Source organism: Mobula birostris, chromosome 7, assembly GCF_030028105.1.
Source record: "Mobula birostris isolate sMobBir1 chromosome 7, sMobBir1.hap1, whole genome shotgun sequence".
Lineage (NCBI taxonomy): Eukaryota > Metazoa > Chordata > Chondrichthyes > Myliobatiformes > Myliobatidae > Mobula > Mobula birostris.
Window position 1 is genome coordinate 121,240,564 of NC_092376.1, and position 19,255 is coordinate 121,259,818.

A 19,255-nucleotide genomic window follows, 5' to 3' on the forward strand; every position below is an offset into this window, starting at 1 on the left:
GCCCTGTGAACACCCGTTGGTATTAGGCGGTGGGAGGTGGCGCCCACCAAGATGGCTGCCCCCATGCCTCGCACGCGGCGCTGCTCCATCCCGCTCACAGTTTGGACTTACAAACCTTCGCAAAGTGGCCCTTCTTTCCGCAGCTGGAGCAGGTAGCTTCTCGGGCCGCGCAGCGTTTCCGGGCGTGCTTCTCCAGTCCGCAGTAGTAGCACTTCGCGGACTTGCGACTGGCAGCAGCCGAGGTCGATTCGCCGGTGGATTGCGGGGTCTGCGGCGCCCCCGAGGCCGTCGGGGGATCGCGTGACTGGAGAGCGTCAGAGTTGTGCAGAGCGGCCTCCAGCGTGTCGGCCAGTTCGAACACCGAACTTAAGGTAAGATTGGCTTTTTCCAACAGCCGCTGGCGCACATACACTGACCTGATCCCTGTGACGAAGGCGTATCTCACTAGGAGCTCTGCATGCTGTGCCGCCGTCAGCCCCTGGCAATTGCAGGCCCGCACGAGTGTCTGTAGGGCCTGGACGAACTCAGCACTTGATTCCCCTGGCCATTGTTGCCGTGTCGTTAAGCGATGTCGCACGTGGACGCTGTTTATCGGCCGCAGGTATTGTCCTTTGAGGGTGCTCATCGCGCTGTCGTAGCTTGGCTGGTCTCTAATCAGCGAATAGACCCAAGGACTGACACTGGAGAGTAGAACTCTACACTTCGCTACGGGGTCGGTCGTTTTAATTTCCTCTAGGTACGCTTCGAAGCAGGCCAACCAGAGTTTGAAAGCTTTTCCAGCTTCAGACATTTGCAGATTAAGGTCTAACTTGTCGGGTCTCAGTGCATGTTCCATGCTTTAAAATGTACAGCGAATAAAAGTGAAGCACCTTCAATAACTCCAAAAGACTGAGGTTGGGTAGAATATCATAAGATTTTTATTCGCTGTACAACAATACGACCTCCATGGTGAGTGTCTGCCCCTGGACTGAGGGGGAGGGGCAAGGTGGAATCACCTTTATACAGGAATCTGTGGGAGGAGCCACAGGGGCAGTCAGCAGAGGGGCGTGTCCCGACAGTTAACCCAGTTACAACATATATATGGTTTACCACACTAGTTGTCTGCAATTTCTTGCACTTAAAGTTCAAAGTAAATTTATTATCGAAGTACGTATATGTCACTACATTGAGATTTATTTTCTTGTAGGCATTCACAGTGTAACAGAGGAATACAATGGAATCAATGATTTCCAACTATAAAGGATTTCCAAATACAGGCTCAATGCTTATGAACTAGAAGAACTTACCAATGATTACCAGATGATCGAGCTGTCAGTTGCAGAGATTGAAGGTTAAGGAATTAATTCTAGTTCTTCTTTCTGTAAACCCATTTTTCTGTCATTCTCTTTGTCTTTACTAACAATCCCTAATGCTTGTGATATTCATACTATTTTCTAAATAACATCATCTGTGTATGATGTTTTCCAGGTACCTTTGCTGGGACAAAGTAACTCATATAGATGGTCTTAAAAGCTTCTGGCGACAGAGATCCCAAACGCTCACAACTAACGCTATGAGGGATGACCCTGTGAGTACACAATCATCCCAATTTGTAACCATGTTTCGTGTGCTACGTGACATAACCCTATTGTCTTGTGTTTGGCTAATGCAGACAAGAAGTCTGTTGGTCACTTCACTTTGCCAAGCAGACCTCTGAGCAGGCAGCTACCTACTGTTGGCTGACAGTCTATATTCTATCACACTGTTTGCAAAGCTGTGCATCCAACTTCAAACTGATTTGTGCTTGTAATTTACAACAAGAACCGAAGGCTGGTTCTTGTTTAAAACAAATACCTGAGCAAAGAATGCTCATTAAAAGTTTAAACACTGAGCTTTTGGGAAGATCACGCAGCTGGGCTAGAATGCTGAGTTTAGCAATAAGCCTCCTGGGCCCAGGAAACTGAGTATCCACCGCAAAATAAGACAAACTATGCAAATAAAAATAAATCAATAAGTAAATAAATAATATTGAGAACATGAGTTGTAGAGTCCTTGAAAAGGTTGTGGAATCAGTTCAGAGTTGAGATGAGTGAAGTTATCCATGTTGATTCAGGGACTTGATTGTTGAGGGGTAATAACTGTTCCTGAACTTGGTGGCGAGGGAACTGAATTTCCTCCACCTCCTTCCCGATGGCAGAGGGCAAGCCTGGATGGTGGAGGTAGGTCCCTGATGACGGGTGCTGATTTCTTGCGGCAGTGCTCCTTGTAGGTGTGCGTAATGGTGGGGACAGCTTCTCCTGTGATTCACTGGGTTGCGTCCAACACTTCGATAGGCTTCTCCATGCACTTATCGTAAAATCTACCAATGAATACCTGGTACTGATGCCAAAGCTTTCATATCCATTGCTGAGATATCCACAGGGAGAGAGAGAGAGCCGGCAGTATGTCGAATTGTCAGGAGAACAATTAATTTCTGTTGTACTGCAGATCACAATCACGGTCTTTATTGGGGGCTTTTCTATTGCTTGTTTGGTGGGTGGAGGGTGCAGTAAGTGGGGGAGTGAAGGATCATTGCTTTGCTGCTGCCTATGCATGGGAGAAAAGGAGTGGGGGGTGCTTTGGGGTACAATGTTTTTATTGTCACTCATTCTTTGGGGCACTCCTCTGTTTTCGTGGATGTCTGCGAAGAAAAAGAATTTCAGGTTGTATATTGTATACATTTCTCTCATATTAAATGAAACTATTGAAACCATTGATATTTTCACGCTGGTCATTTGAAACACGTGGCAAACGTAAAGATAAGAGTAGTCCATCTGATAGAAATAAAACAAGTTTTTGGCAATATTCCCATAAAGACAGATTGCCAGTTCCATTGTTCATTAGATTTATTAAAACACCTGCCAAATATTATGATTCGTTCTGCCTTTTGCTTGCATAATTAGAAATTTAGGCACAGTAGGCAATTCAATCTCTCAAATCTGTTCAATGTTCTGAGATCTGCAACTTTGATGCATGTATTTACCTTTCCTTAACCTATAAAATATTCAATTCACCAAAAGTTGTATATCTTGGATTTTAATTAATAATTAACTCAGTATCAATTGACTTTGCAATGGAAAATTCAAGATTTTACAATCAACTGCCTGTAGGAGTGTTTCTATACTTCATTCCTGAAAGGATTGGCTTTAATTTTTAGATTTTGTCATAAATAATAACCTTCCCAAACAATGGAAATAGCTTTTCGTCATTTTATTTTATTTCCAGTTAATGTCTTTTAAATCAATCCTCAGAAAATAAATCATTTCATTATTTGTGGCACTAAATGGCACTCAACACTCATTCCTTTCTATTCCATTCCCATCCCAAGGACGTGCTCAAGATCAGAATCAGAATCAGGTTTAACATCATTGGCATATGTCATAGAATTTGTTAACTTTGCAGCAACAGTACAATCTAATACATGATAAATATAGAAAAAAACTGAATTACAGTAAATATACATGTATATATTAAATAGTTAAGTTCGAATAAGTGGTGCAGAAACAGAAATAAAAACAAAGTAGTGAGGTTGTTCTCATGGATTCAAAGTCCTATTAGAAATCGGATGGCAGAGAGGAAGAAAGTGTTCCTGAATCACTGTGTGTGTGCCTTCAGGCTCCCGTACCTCTTTCCTGATGGTAACAATGAGAAGAGGGCAGGTCCAGGGTGGTGTGGTTCCTTAATGATGGATGCCACCTTCCTGAGCTGGCATTCCATGAAGGTATCTTGGATATTGCAGAGGCTAATACCCATGATGGAACTGACTGATTTTACAACTTTCTGGAATTTACTTCGATCCTGTGCAGTTGCTACACCATCCCCCCCCCCACCACCACCACCCACACATACCAGATAGTGATGATGCTTTTGGAAGTACACAATGAATTATTACATTGTTACATACAGGATTCTCTTGAGAGATACCCCCAAATGGCTACTGCAATATCAGCAGAGAACCAGTGCCTTTAACTTTAAGACATTATCTGACAAGAAAGAACATCGAGGAGCCATAATAAACTTCCCCCATGGCTAGAGTCTTACCCTGCACACAAGAACTGGATTATGGTGTTAGTGATACGACATCGTGGCCCCATTACATCACTCACACAATGCAGGAGGTACTCAGCAGGCCAGGCAGTATCTATGGAAAAAAGTACAGTTGACATTTCGGCCTGCAGAGTTCCTCCAGCATTTTGTGAGTGAAGCTCGGATCTCCAGCATCTGCAGATTTTCTCTTGTTTGTGAGCCCATAACATCACTGCTGCAATTACTCAGGGAGGTGCTCTGTTCCCAACCAACTTCATCAATAACTTTCCTTCCATCATAAGGCCAGAAATAGGGATGTTCACAGACAGTTGACCAGTTGCAACTCCTCATAAATTGAACCAGTCCAGACCTACAGGCTGCTAGACCTGAACAATGTTCAGGAACGGGCTATAAATAGCAAGTAACATTTGCACAAGTGTCAGGTTATGACTGTCTCCAACAACAGAATCCAACTCTCTAGCTCTGACATTCAATGGTATCACCAACAATTAGATTATAAGACATACTATAGGTGCAGAATTAGGCCATTCAGCCCATCAAGTCTGCTCCACCATTCCATTATTATCCCTCTCAACCCCATTCTCTTGCCTTCTGCCCATAACTTTTGATGTCCTTACTAATCAAGAACCTATCGACCTCTGTTTTAAATATAAGTCCCCCATTCTCAACATCCTGCAAGTTGGTACTGACTGGAAATTTGACCAGACCAGCAACATGACTACAGGACAGGACCTTGAATCATGTAACTCACTATCTTTAATCACCTATTTCAAGTCAAAAATATAAAGGGATATTCTTCCACTGATCCACATGAGTATGCCTCCAATGGCACTCAAGGACCAAACAAAAGCCAAAACCAAGCTTGATTGATACGTCATCCACCACAGTGAGCATTCACTTCCTCCTAAATCATCATTGTTGTACAACCCATTCTCTCCCATAACCTCCTGTGTATAAGTCACTTATATAGACATAAACTGGAAGCCCTCAGGTTCGGTAGCAATTTTGAAAGAGGAAGCAGAGTTGACATTTCTGGGTCTGGAAATGGATTTCCTTTCTCTTATTCATCCTTTCACACATCTCCTCTGGAAATTTGGCAAGTTAAACGAAGTCAGAATACAAGGCTTCTGAGTTGGCCCTCATTAAATGGGGCACTGAATTCAAGGGCTGCGAGGTAATGTGCAGTTTGAAAAACCCCTGGTTAGATCACGCTTGAAAGACTGTGGTCAGTTTTGGTCACTTCATTTTTGGAAGAATATGGAAGCTTTAGAGAGAGTGGAGAAGATTTACCAGGATGCTGCTTGGATTGGAGAGGATGTCTTGTGAGAATTGGTTAAGCAAGTTGGGACTTCTTTTCTCTGGAGTGAGGGAGGATGAGAGGTTACTTGACGGAGGTGTACATGATAATAAGAGACATGAATTGAGTGGACAGCCAGAGACTTTTCCCAGGATGGAAATGACTAGCATGAGAGGCACTTGGAGTATTGTGAGCAGTTTTGGGCTCCTTATCTAAAAAAAATGTGCTGCTATTGGAGAGGATCCAGAGGAGATTTACAAGAATGATCCTAAGAATGAAAGAGTTAATGTATGAGAAGTGATTGGTGGCTCTGGGTCCATACTTGTTTGAGTTTAGAAGAATGAGTGGGGGAATTTATTGAAGCACATCAAATATTGAAAGACCTTGAAAGAGTGGATGTGGAGAGGATGTTTCCTATGGTGGAGGAGCCTAAGACCAGAGGACACAACCTCAGAATAAAGGGACATCCATTTAGAACAGAGATGAGGATTTGTTTTCTTTAGCCAGAGTGTGGTGAATCTGCAGAAATCACTGCCACAGACAGCTGTGCAGGCCAAGTCATTGGGTATATTTAAGGCAGAGGCTGACAAGTTATTGATTAATCAGGGCATCAAAGGTTACAGGAGAAGACGGGAGAATGGGGTTGAGAAGGATAATAAATCAGTATGATGGAACGGCAGAGCAAAATCAATGGGCAGAATGGACTAATTCTGCTCCTATGTCTTATGGACTTATAGTCTAATAATTTTAAGTTGATTGGAGGGAAGTATAGGGGTGATTTCAGAGGTAATATTTTCACACAGAGACTGGGGGAGCATGGAACTCAATACTGGGTGGTGATAGAGACAGATCAGAATCAGAAGCAGGTTTAATATCATCAGCATATGTCATGAAATTACAGCAAATATATAGAAATAGATATATAAATAAATAGTTAAACAAGTAGTGCAAAAATAGGAAAAAAAAAGTAGTGAGGTAATGTTGGTGGGTTCAACGCCCATTCAGAAATCAGATGGCAGAGGGGAAGAAGCTGTTCCTCAACCATCGAGTGTGTGCCGCCAGGGTTTTCTACCTCCTTCCTGATGGTAGCAATGAGAGGAAGGCATGTCCTGGGTGGTGAAGGTCCTTAATGATGGACACCTCCTATCTGAGGCACTGCTCCTTGAAGATGATGTATTACAGACATTTAAGCTACAGAGGAGGGAAGTGTTAGATTGATCTCAGAGTAGGCTCCAAGATTCATTTATTATCAAAGTATACAACTCTGAAATTCTTCAATTCTCCAGGATGCCATGAATCCAAGAAACAAAAGGAAGGCAGCACAATCATCAAACCCCAAGTTCTTCCTCCCCGCAAAAAAAAACAAACAAAATAAGCACATCTTCACACAAATCCTTGGTTAAAATGCTGGCACAACATTGAAGGCTGAATGGCCTATACGGTGCCGTAATGTTCTATATTCTATGCTCTTTGTAACTTAAAATTACTTCTTTTTAATCTCTGTCCCATTTCTGATAAAGGGTCGCAGATTTGAAATATTAACTGATTTTATCTCTCCACAGATATCACTTAATATTATCTTTTCCACATGGCTGACCTCTGGTGTTTCTGTTTCAGATTTCTATCATCTGCCGTATTTTATTTTGATTTTTCATGATGACCTAAGAGCTTGGCCTTTGAACACGCAGAGTATCAACTGAGTACTGGAACTTAATGACTAGATTGGGAGCAAATCTGGAGCTAGACTGGAAGCATGGAGTAGATTAGCTGGCGTTCAGATACACATGTCCATGACAACTTTGGCAGGAAACTTGATGGAAGTGAGGTGCAAAACTGAGAAAAGTTTTGGATTAATGTAAGTCTCCATCTGCCATCAGTTAGGATCAGAGCTTGCATGCAATCAAGTAGCAAGTGTAGATGGAGATGAATTTCAGAAGCAGCAAAACCTGTAGAATTCCATTGCAACTCCATGAGGTGACCCTGGAAAAGGGAGCAAACCTTTGGAAGTTATCTGCCTACCCACAGCAGGAGTCACAAAGTACTGTTGAGTTACCAATGGTGTTCCTGCAAAATCTTTCAAATCCACACCCAGTATCAATGAATCAAAGTCCACACCCTCCCCTGGGAAATTATCCACACTGTTAGATAAACGTTCATATTATAATTAGGAGAATACTTAAAAAATAAACATACAATCATAACAGGTGCAACAGGCTGTAAAACAAGTCATAGAGTCATAGTGACATAGAAAAGTGCAGCATAGAAAGTTCCTTTGGTCTATCTAGTCTGTGCTGAAACATTTAAACTGCCTACTCCCATCAACCAGCACCAGGAACATAGCCCTCCTAACCCCTATCATTCACGTACTGATCCAAAGTTCTCTTAAACACTGAAATTGAGCACACAAGCACCATTTGTGCTGGCGGCTCATTCCACACTCTCACAGCCCTCCGAGTGAAGAAGTTTCCCCTTACGTTGCCCCAGTTGGGGAAGTTCTAACTCTTCTTCCTCTTCTTCTTCTTCTTCTTGGATGGAGCAGAATGCTAAACCATATCTTGAATGGTCCACTGTACGGAAACAGTTCTCTTGCTCTTTTTTTCTTTCACTCTCATTATCTCTTTAACCCCTCATTTGTTTTCTCAGTCTCCCTTCTTACCTCCCACCTTCCAGATTGTGCTCTCACTGCGTACTTTATTGGTAAATTGTAAGTGCAGGGAGGAAGCCTATTCTGTCACTGATTCAGGTATTCACCCATCTAATTGAAAGACCAAGATAAGCTTCTCTTATTTTATTTAAACATCATTTGCGTGACAGTTTATCAAAGGTTTTCTGACAGTTTGAATGCACTGTATCCATATCTCCGTCCTGCTGGTTACAACTTCAAAAATCTCTGATGGATTTGACAAACTTTATTTCCCTTTTATTAATCCATTGTGATTCTACCTGATTTTATTATTATTTTCAGCACCCTATTATCACTTCCTTAATAATAGACTCCAATATTTTTTTCTGGTGCTTGCACCAACTTAACCAATTTGTAGTTCCCTGTTTTCTCTATCTTTTCTCAAATAGTAAAATTATACTTGCTATCTTGAAATCTATGCATACTAGAATTCATGGCAAATGGAAAATCGCAACTAGTGCAGTGACAATGCCCCCTTCAAAACCTTGGGATTTTGTTAGATCAAGTACGTTTTCAATGGAAATAATAATCAGTGGTTTTAATTTTGTTACAAATCGATTTATACCTGAAATCTGTTACTAATCCAATCTAGACCATTATAAAACTGATCAACGATTCTCTATCATTCACTCCATTGTTTAGAACCTTAAAAATAAAACATTAACATCTCAAGCACATGTAGAACCCTTCGGGTAGGTACCTTTAACACTATGTCTGAAAATCTGGATTTGTCTTTCTGTCCAAAAGTTCAACTGGATCTGCTGTGCATTTGCAACACCCTCTATTTTACTTAACTGGACAACAAAGATTTTTCTTCCTGAATACATTTGGTTGTATATATTTGGCTGCTGATCATGAAATGACCATGAAATTTCCCTATCATACGTCACTTTTTTTGAAATCTCTTTTATTTGTTATTTCAATTCATAATTGAAGTCAATTAGAATGTTGCTCACAATGTAAGTAGAAATGTTTTTTATCTTACCCAGGCATAACTGGGCATGTTTGGTCAGGGTGGATGCTGTATGACAGGACAGGTTTTAGAAAGCCTATAAATTTCAGTGAATGATTTTGAAATGTTACCCAGAGTAACTGATGACAAGATTAAAGAAGGCATTTTTGTTGGCCCACAAATCAAACCAGTCATCAATGACAGGCAATTTGTAGAACTTCTAGTAGGACCAGAGAAAGTTGCATGGATGGCATTCAAGGACATTGTTGAAAATTTTCTTGGCAACTATAGAGCACCAAACTACGTGCACCTGATTGACAACATGCTTCAGGTATACAAAGCCATGAGGTGTAACACGTTACTGAAGATTCATTTTCTGCATTCCCATTTAGACTTCCCAGCAAATCTTGGCACTGTCAGTAACAAGCATGGTGAAAGGTTTCACCAGGACATTGTAGTCATGGAGAAACAGTATCTGAACAACTGAAGTCCATTAATGATGGCTGATTATTGATGGACGCTTAAGTAAGAAGCTTCAGACACTGAGTACAAATGAAAATCATCAACAAAACATTTTTAACTTAGTTGAACTATTGCAAAGCATCAGCACATTTATGCAATTAAATGCATTATATTCAATAAAAGTTAATCCTTGTGCCTCCAAATTCCTACATGATACAAGTAGAGTAGTCTATTTGCATTCAGCTCAAGCAGTCTATCATAAACAAAAACATTTCTAAGGAAGCAACATTTCTGAAAAAAATTGTTGTCCAGTGTTTCAAGTCAGTACAGTACTTAGTTTTTATTTAGCAGATGTGTTTATTCTGAAATATACTAAATTCATTATTTAATCTTCATGAATATCCAGACCAGACTCAACGGCTTTTATTTTCTTAATAATCTCTGAATGGAGTCTTGCAGTTACCATTCAGCACAGGAATATCCAGTAGTCAAATCTCTACCATTTAACATGTAGTTAAGATACTTTTCTGTAAGTCACGATATGTTACCCTTTTTCAGTTTTCAAGTTATGATTCATACATCCAGCAAATCATATTAGAAATTTACTGTGCGCACCTTGAAAATGTTACAACACTTTCCGGCTTAGAAGGGCAATTAAGATTCTCATTTGATGTACAGTGACAGTTGCTGAAGGCTTTGGTTCTTTTGTATTTCACAGTTAATGTATCCAATTAAAGGAATGGAATTGCCAGAAAACAACACAGAAACATGGATATTAAAAATAAACAATTTATGTCACCCTAGTTTTTTGATGAATGAGTTCTTCAGGTGCCGAAGTTTTGGATTACATTTTGAGATGGTAATTGTGTCTAATGTTTATGGATGAAATATCTCAAACTATTGAATGATTCTGACATAAAATAAGACAAAGCCATTTTTCATGAAGAGATTGAATGGGTGGCACTAGGATTATCTGCTTTACAACCAATATGTTAATAGATGGAAGGTTTCATTAATCTGATTTGGACAGCAAGAGAAAGCGGTTTTATTTAAATGGGAAAATAAATGTACTGTAAGTGTTATCTATACTGGTGAACATAAAGAGTAATTTTCCTTTTGTTCTCATTGGCTGTCTGTTTTTGGCTCCTAGCCTGCAACTGGTAAACTGAGAACAAACAAATAAACTGTTTGTGATCATAAGGCTTTATTAAAAAAATATGGACAATTTTCTACAGGCATAAACAACATTATATCCAAAGGCTGGAGATGTCAATCCAGGTCATTGAAAACTATGAATTGAGTCTCATTGAAGGATTAAGCTTTGTGCAGGAAATTGGATAGCATCTTAGAGTGCTGCTGTGAAAAACAACGAGGTGCGTCCAAATAAATGATGGTGGCCACATATTTAGGAAACAGCTCCGTTCATCATTACAGCTTCTTTCTATATTTATTAGTGAACTAGATGAAAAGATAAAGCCAGTTTATTTGCCTAAGGAGTAGAATTAGATCAAGGGTCATTTGATTACACCCTTCCCTTTGAACACAAGGAAATAGGAGCAGAGCAAGCCTGACCATGGCTGGTCTACACTGGCCTCAACTCCTCAGCGGTGTCAGTTCCCCATAGTCCTCCACCTCTGAAATCTACCTTCATCTTATATCTTGTAATCTGCTGCCATAACACACTGAGTTAGAATTTCTATTGATGCAGTACCCTCCAAGAAAAGAAATTTATACACACCTCCGTTTCAAACGACTGGCCCCTTATATTGTAACTATGTCCACTTGTTCATGACTCTGCAGTTGGTGAAAATATCTAAGATCCACCTTGTCAGGTCCCCTGAAGTTTTGTATTTTAGCTCCTTAGAATCTTGAATAAGATAAGACATCGGAGCAATTATAGGCCCATTAATCTACTCCAACAATTGATTATGACTGATTTATTTTCCCCTTCAACGCCATTCTTCTGCCTTCTCCCCGTAACCTTTGACACCCTTAATAATCAAGAACCCATCAACCTTCACTTTAAATGCACCCAATGACATGGCCGTCTGTGGCAATGAATTTCACAGATTGACCATACTCTTCCCTGCTCTGAAGAGACGTCCTTCTATTCTGATGCTGTGCCCTCTACTACTCAACTCTCACACTATTGAAAACATCCTCTCCACATCTGCTGTATGTAGCCCTTTCAATATTCTGTCAGTTTCAGAGAGATTCCCTTTCATTCTTCTATGCTGCAGGGAGTACAGTCCCAGAGCCAAGAAATGCCCCTCATATATTAACACTTGCATTCCCATAGTGATAAGATTGTGGGCTTAAATCTCAGTCCGGGAGCTTGAGCATAACTTATAGGGTTGAAGCAAGCAACACACATCAAAGTTGCTGGTGAACGCAGCAGGCCAGGCAGCATCTCTAGGAAGAGGAACAGTCGACGTTTCGGGCCGAGACCTTTCGTCAGGACTAAATGAAAGAAGAGCTAGTAAGAGATTTGAAAGTGGGAGGGTGAGGGGAAGATCCGAAATGATAGAAGAAGACAGGAGGGGGAGGGATGGAGCCAAGAGCTGGACAGTTGATTGGCAAAAGGGATATGAGAGGATCATGGGACAGGAGGCCCAGGGAGAAGGAAAAGGGGGAGGGGGGGAGAAATCCCAGAGGATGGGCAAGGGGTATAGTTAGTTGTCCATCATCTGTCCATAAGACAGTTAAACCATCCCCTTATACCTGACTGAATGCTAGTTTAGGATTGCATTTATGAGGGGTGATTGATAAGTTCGTGGCCTAAGATAGAAGGAGTTAGTTTTAGAAAAACTAGCACCTTTATTTTTCAACATAGTCCCCTCCCACATTTACACACTTAGTCCAGCGGTCGTGGAGCATACGGATCCCTTCTTTGTAGAAGTCAGCGTCTTGGACCTCCAGAAAGTGGTACACAGCAGGGGTGATTGATAAGTTCATGGCCTAAGGTAGAAGGAGATGTGTTATACAGCTCTCATTACATGCACATGCAGGTCAACTCTTTGAGTGATTATGCAGAAAGTTTGAAGTTAATAACTCATCTCCTTCTACCTTAGGCCACGAACTTATCAATCACCCTTGCTGTGGCTGAAAAGGATTGCAGAGTATTTAGCAACAATTAATGTAATTACTGCCTTATTGCAAGCAATTCATCTTCAGGAAGCCAATCTGCTAAATGTACTTTTTAAAATGATGATGTATTTTGAAGAATGATAATCATCCCCTTGTAGATATTTGATGTAAAAGGATCATTGCTCTTTCATCAAGCTTTGCAAGCCAACATTGACAATCTGCAGAGGATTTGAAGGGGTTAGTTCACCATACCTGAAAGAAAGTCATGACAAGCATTCAGGAACAAACTAATTTGGATATGATTCATAATATAATATGAATCTTGAGCAATTTATTCCCCAAACATGTAATTATTAGGGAAGGAAATGATTACATCTCAGAATGTTTCATATTTTTCAAAGTTCTTCTAAAATGTTAATAATTTATTATGTAAACAGTTGATTTTGTGACTGTTCACTGCACTATCATTAATTCTAGGATAGCTCCAAATCTAATACATTTGCACAGAAGGGAGAGCAGTATATAATTAGAAATATCAACGAATGATGCCCTAGCTAGTTACTTTATTTTTCAAAATGCCAAACATTGAATCTTCTGTTGATTAGGTTCATTTGCTCTGAACTATGTTGTTGTTTTGAGGTATTTGTTAAACCATGCAAACAGCAACTTCCTCCAAGGTACAATAAAGTCTCAATGAAATTCATAGGATTATTGCTGAGCATAATTAAACTGCCTAAGGATCATATGGGTGTATTTGTTCTGGGCCTGGCTAATGGGGAACATTGACATTGAAAAGTAAGTCCTTGTCAACAGCAGAGTAGTTATGAACCCCAAGAGTCGGAGACATACTGACAGACTTGAGGCCAGAATGTTCCCTTTGCAGCTGTATGCCATGTGGAATCTTACAGTAGGATTTCACTGCCTATCGCTGGGGAAATCTTATCTTACAATCGGCACCAGATATGACCTGCTGCAGGTTCTGTCAGCAACTTTCTGTTCCACCTGTGAAAGAGTCTACTGTTTCCTCAAAGGCCGCATCAGTTACTTCAAAACTGATCATTCTGGAGTGGAGGTAAGCTGTTGTCGGTCCTGAGGGACAGCCCTAAGAAGAAAGACGAGTTTCTCAAATGTACGTTGCATCACAAAGGAACTCACAAAGGAGATACTGTAAAGTCAGGATTCAAAATATTACTTTGAAGTACAATATGATTTGAAATCTTCTATGGTGGGTTCCTGGTGACAGTGAAGTTCGCATATCAATGAAGTTAAGATTGAAGTTCATCCTTATTCTGGTAGTGCTTTATAAAATTCCACAGATATCAAAAACTACAGATATACCTTAACCCGCCCTGTCAAAAATGTGTTCTTTTTTTGTTATATGAAGATCAGCCATTGACCCCTCAGTTCAATTGATATACGGACACAGATATCAAACTCCTACCTCCTTAGCTATTCACAAACTGATTCACCCCTTCAACTCACCAAAGATCTGCTAATGGTGTGAGCTTGCATACTTAACAGTGCAACACTAACCTTTCATCAACATGCAAGGGGCAAGTGACTGTACACATGGTGGCTAGCGTGACTCCAGGTATAGTAAGGCATGGGAAACTACTGTTTATTATGGTGATTAGAAACAAAGATAAGATATAAAAGCAGCTATGCTTTTTTTTGCCTCTGTATGAAATATGTAACAGAGGACACATATAGTCAATGGCCATTTTATTAGGTCAACCTGTGCTCCTGCTTAATAATGCAAATATCAAATCAGCCAAGCATGTGGCAACAACTCAATGCATAAAAGCATGTATACCTGGTTAAGTGGTTCAGTTGTTGTCCAGAGCAAAAATAGGAATGAGGAAGGAACATGATCTCATTGATTTCAACCATGGAATGATTGTTGGTGTGAGACCGAATGGTCTGAGCATCTCAGAAACTGCTGACCTCCTGGGATTTTCATACACAACAGTCTTTAGAGTTTACAGAAAATGGTGTGAAAAGCAAAATATATCCAGTGAGCTGCATTTCTGTGGGTGAAACACCTTGTTTATGAGAGACGTCAGTGGAGAATGGGCAGACTGGAAGGCAACAGTAACTCGAATAACCTCATGTTACAACACTAGCTTGCAGAAGAGCATCTCTGAACGCACAACATGTCAAACCTTCAAGCAAATGGTCTACAGCAGCAGAAGACCATGAGCATACACTCAGAGGTCTCTTTATGTGGTACAGGAGGCACCTAAAAAATAGCCACTGAGTGTAATGGTCGACATTTGATATTTGGTCAAGACAACAGAGACTTATGGAGAAGAGAAGTTCAGTGGGTAATAAAATGGACGAGTTGACGGAGCTAGCCAGGCGTCAGAGAACATTTCGGGAGAGCAGTGTTATGTGTTTTACTGAAACGTGGCTGCAAGAGGACATACCCGACCAAAACTTTTCCAAGGAGGGCTTTCAGACCGTTCGGGCTGACCAGAAGCGCACTGAGAGCGGTAAGCGTAAAGGAGTTGGGGGCTTGCTGTTCTGGTTAACAACAGATGGTGCAATCCTAGCCATATTACGATCGAGGAACGTGTTTGTAGACCGGATATTGAATTTTTTTGCTGTTGGACTCTGGCCATATTCCACCGAGATACAACACTGGGAGGCACGGGAGGTTGTTCCTGCCTGTGGCCATCAAACTTTGCAGCTCCTCCTGTGGAGTGTCAGACACCCTGAGCCAATAGGCTAGTCCTGGACTTATTTCCCTCTGGCATAGTTTGCATATTGTTGTTCGATTGTTTGTGGTTTTTGTATTGCTATATTTATGCTCTATTCGTGGTTGGTGCAGCTGTAACGAAACTCAATTTCCCTCGGGATCAATAAAATATGTCTATCTATCTATCTATCTATCTAATTGGTTTCTGCTGAGCATTTTCCCTGAAAATCTATCTCCTACAGAATAAAGGTGTGTCAGTTGCTCAGGCACACACTCAACAATTCAGGAAAAGCTCCTTCCCCTCTGCTATCAGATTTCTGAATGGACATTGAACCCATGAACACTACTCCTCTACTTATAACCGGTATATGTTATGAAGTTGGTGGTCTGTATTTTCATAACATATGCCAGTGATATTAAATCTGATTCTAATTCTGATTCAGTTTGGATGTGGTATCAACCTTGTGAGCTTTGACTGATCACTGATTTTTCAACTTGGTATTTCAGGATTTGTTTCAGAAAGCTGGCTAGTTTATGGCAAAACTATTCTCTTTCCTAAAGTTCACAATTGTATCATTTATGCAAAGGATTTGGAAATATTTCTAAATTTAAGAAGCAATAAAATCTTGCCGTATTAACAGTGGAAGGTAAATGGCAGTGCTGTATGAGGAGCCATTTTGTGACTCTGCTCATTAGGTTTCTTTCTGATGTGAGCTGGTGTAACAATGCTTTCTCCGCCTGCTCCTCCACACCAGCTCCCCTCTGTCGCTCCTGAAGTTGGGTTCAAACTTCATGAAACTTCTTAAGGATCAACATCCCAGCACTGCTGCTGAGCTGGCACACAGCTCTGGCTAATATTTTGCTTCCTTCTTTCACATTCCCTTTAATAAATCGTTAGATATTCAGTGCAACCACCACACACTGGAACTGTAAATTGAGCATTCCCTGTTGAGATGATTCAGAGTGTGGCAAACCTTTGATCTTTGTTTCATTAAATTACAGAGGGAGTGATTACAGGACACAAATTGGAACAAGTATATGAAAAACAATGCCTATATGAGTAATGAAAACTCTACCTTTACTTTAAACATACAGATTGGTTCTCATAACATCAAAGTACATTGGAACAATCTGTGACCTGTCACTTTCTGGTGTTACTAACAATGCATTGACATTTATTATTAGAAACACATTTTTTGTGTATCCACTTTAGTGCATCGATCATTACGACTTGCAGTTCTCTGTTGTCTCCACACTTAACCAAACCATCTTCTTCAATAATTTCTGCTCCCAATGGAATAAAATATTAAGATCCTACCATGTTGCCACATTCCATTAATTTCATTCATAGTCAAAGTGAATGTAATTTGAATTCTATTCACTCTGTTTGCAATGAAATCATACCGCTAATAATTTGCACACCATACCATACGGAAGTAGAAATTGCTTTCACCCCTGGTTCCACTTTCTATACTTCATAAGCACCCTTGCTTTGAAATCTGGAAAAGCTTTCAGTACACTGGTTAGGAAAGCAAGCATCAGTTCTTCAGTGACTGCTTTTATCTGTCTCATCCTTAGATCCTATTTGATTCCCATCTTCAAAAGCAATACCGTACAGTATCTGTCCCAGACCACACTTAATGTTAAAAAGCAGACTAATGAAAAAAAAGGGCAAACAAGCAGTGGAGAGAGGGCCTTATGCTCTATATTATGGACCTGCTTCCTTCCACCATCCCACTGCTGTCTCCTCTCATAACACAAAGTACTGGTGTGAATAAAGCTTTTTACCCAAAAAAAATGTTAAAGAACCTAGAAGCAGCAGTAAACCCGAATCCAGTCTAATTCATAGTATTTATAGACAATAGACAATAGGTGCAGAAGTAGGCCATTCAGCCCTTCAAGCCAGCACCGTCATTCACTGTGATCATGACTGATCATCCACAATCAGTATCCAGTTCCTGCCTTCTCCCCATAACCTTTGATTCCACTATCTTTAAGAGCTCTATCCAACTCTTTCTTGAAAGCATCCAGGGACGTGGCCTCCACAGCCTTCTGGGGCAGAGCATTCCATATATCCACCACTCTCTGGGTGAAAACGTTTTCCCTCACCTCCATTCTAAATGGCCTACCCCTTATTCTTAAACTGTGGCCTCTGGTTCTGGACTCACCCATCAGCGGGAACTTGCTTCCTGCCTCCAGTGTGTCCAATCCCTTAATAATCTTATATGTTTCAATAAGATCCCCTCTCAGCCTTCTAAATTCCAGAGTATACAAGCCCAGTCGCTGCAATCTTTCAACATATGACAGTCCCACCATCCCGGGAATTAACCTTGTGAACCTACGCTGCACTCTCTCAATAGCAAGAATGTCCTTCCTCAAATTTGGAGACCAAAACTGCACACAGTACTCCAGGTGTGGTCTCACCAGGACCTTGTACAGCTGCAGAAGGACCTCTTTGCTCTTATACTCAATTCCCCTTCACTTTCTTCACTGCCTGCTGTACTTGCATGCTTGCTTTAGGTGACCGATGTACAAGAACACTTAGATCTCGTTGTACTTCCCCTTTTCCTAACTTGACTCCATTTAGATAATAATCTTTCTTCCTGTTCTTACTGCCAAAGTGGATAACCTCACATTTATCCACATTAAACTGCATCTGCCCACTCACCCAGCCTGTCCAAGTCACCCTGCATTCTCATAACATCCTCCTCACATTTCACACAGCCACCCAGCTTTGTGTCATCGGCAAATTTGCTAATGTTACTTTTAATTCCCTCATCTAGATCATTAATATATATTGTAAACAGCTGCGGTCCCAGCACTGAACCCTGCCGTACCTCACTGGTCACCGCCTGCCATTCCGAGAGGGACACGTTAATCGCTACTCTTTGTTTTCTGTCAGCCAGCCAATTTTCATTCCATGTCAGTACTCTGACCCCAATACCATGTGCCCTAATTTTGCCCACTAATCTCCTATGTGGGACTTTATCAAAGGCTTTCTGAAAGTCCAGGTACACTACATCCACTGGCTCTCCCTTGTCCATTTTCATAGTTACATCCTCAAAAAATTCCAGAAGATTAGTCAAGCATGATTTCCACTTCGTAAATCCATGCTGACTCGGACCGATTCTGTTACTGCTATCCAGATGTGTCATAATTTCACCTTTTATAATTGACTCCAGCATCTTTCCCACCACCGACGTCAGGCTAGCTGGTCTATAATTCCCTGTTTTCTCTCTTCCTCCCTTCTTGAAGAGAGGGACAACATTAGCCACCCTCCAATCCACAGGGACTGATCCTGAATCTATAGAACATTGGAAAATGATTACCAATGCGTCCACAATCTCTAAAGCCACCTCCTTAAGTACCCTGGGATGCAGACCATCAGGTCCCGGGGACTTATCAGCCTTCAGACCCAACAGTCTATCCAACACCATTTCCTGCCTAATATAAATTTCTTTCAGTTCATCCATTACCCTAGGTCCTTTTGCCACTATTAAGACTGGGAGATTGTTTGTGTCTTCCCTAGTGAAGACAGATCCAAAGTACCTGTTCAACTCATCTGCCATTTCTTTGTTCTCCATAATAAATTCACCCGTTTCTGTCTTCAAGGGCCCAATTTTGGTCTTAACTATTTTTTTCCTTTTCACATACCTAAAGAAGCTTTTACTATCCTCCTTTATATTCTTGGCTAGTTTACCTTCATACCTCATTTTTTCTCCGCATATTGTCTTTTTAGTTACCTTCTGTAGCTCTTTAAAAGTTTCCCAATCCTCCGGCTTCCCACTCGTCTTTGCTATGTTATACTTCTTCTCTTTTATTTTTATACTGTCCATTACTTCCCTCGTCAGCCAGGGCCTCCCCTTACTCCCCTTAGGATCTTTCTTCCTCTTTGGAATGAACTGATCCTGCACCTTCTGCATTATTCCTAGAAACACTTGCCATTGCTGTTCCACTGTCATCCCTGCTAGGGTATTGTTCCATTGAACTTTGGCCAGCTCCTCCCTCATA

At 40.9% G+C, this 19,255-nt stretch overlaps 1 long non-coding RNA gene across 1 annotated transcript; it reads left to right on the plus strand.

Annotated features, from left to right (window-relative positions):
- Positions 1 to 206: 206 nt before the first annotated feature.
- Positions 207 to 7,190, plus strand: LOC140200403 (uncharacterized). The gene is made up of 4 exons (XR_011886616.1): positions 207 to 371; positions 1,187 to 1,330; positions 1,468 to 1,567; positions 6,980 to 7,190. It is a non-coding gene; the product is annotated as an uncharacterized lncRNA (long non-coding RNA).
- The last annotated feature ends 12,065 nt before the right edge of the window (positions 7,191 to 19,255 follow it).